Here is a 1260-nt window from a genome sequence, read left to right on the forward strand (position 1 = left end):
TTTTTTATCCATTGGTATTTTATAGAATCCATTATGCCATCTATCTGAACAAGATATCCAGGATCTCCGGCAGAAAAATAGGCCCACAACATTAAAGATCCAGCAGTATATTTCATTGTACACATGGGGTACTTTTTTATCCCTGTGTGCACCAAACCCATTTTGAGTGTTTGCTGCTAAAAAGCTAATTTTTTTTTTAGTTTCATCTGACCATTGAACCCAGTCCCGTTTAAAGTTCCAGTCGTGTCTAGCAAATAAATATGCTGGAGTTTGTTTTTGGAAGAGAGCGTTTTCTTTTCTAGTTTTTTCTTGAAACCCTCCCAAACAACATTGTTTTTTTAGGCTTTCTGACCCCAAGACTCAACTATTTTCTGCAGTTCTCCAGCTGGGATCCACTCAAACTCTCCTCCTCACCGTGCATTAGGACAATATAGAGACACATCCTCTTACCATATTAGAGACAAATATTTATTTCATAATGTGATTTTCCCCCACTTTTTTTACTTTAATTAAAGGTTAGATTTTTTTTTTTTGAATGAAAGATCAAGTGGATATCAATGCGGATTTATTTTCACAGCCTTCTTTGATCATATTTACCAAGGGTATGAATAATTTTGAGCACAACTGTATCTATCTATCTATCTATCTATCTATACATACACAATTAATTTTGTGTTTAATAATATATTTTTATGGTATTTTTATTTTACTTTTGGCATTATAAATTGAAACAGTGGAACAAACTTAATACTTGAATCAGTATTGCTACAGAATATATTCTAATTGAAGAAAATAGGTCATGGTTTAGAACATTAAATGAATGTGATCCAATCAATGCAAAATGAACTGTTTCAGTGTCAGCTGAACTGATGACTATTGCTTTTTGGGTAAGAGATTATGATGAAGATGTGAAGGCCAAGTGAAGGTGTCAGAGCAAAAGAACCACAGTGTTTATTTCAAAACAAAAGCAGTTTTTTTGAATATGTTCTTTGCATTAAAACAATTTTGAATTTATTAATCAGACATCATATTGAAAGTTATACGTCGTTTTAACATGTGTAAATATGCAGGGTGTTGTGGACAGAGAAATATTTTATGGGCAGAGAGAACAAAGGAAACGTTTGAAATCACAAAATACCATTCTTGCACTACTGAAATCACAAAGTACCATACAACAAGATCAACTTTAAGTAACTGTACACAATTAATTTTGTGTTTAATAATATATTTTTATGGTATTTTTATTTTACTTTTGGCATT

Source organism: Sinocyclocheilus rhinocerous, unplaced genomic scaffold (genome assembly GCF_001515625.1).
Source record: "Sinocyclocheilus rhinocerous isolate Xijiao unplaced genomic scaffold, SAMN03320098_v1.1 scaffold601, whole genome shotgun sequence".
Classification (NCBI taxonomy): Eukaryota; Metazoa; Chordata; class Actinopteri; order Cypriniformes; family Cyprinidae; genus Sinocyclocheilus; species Sinocyclocheilus rhinocerous.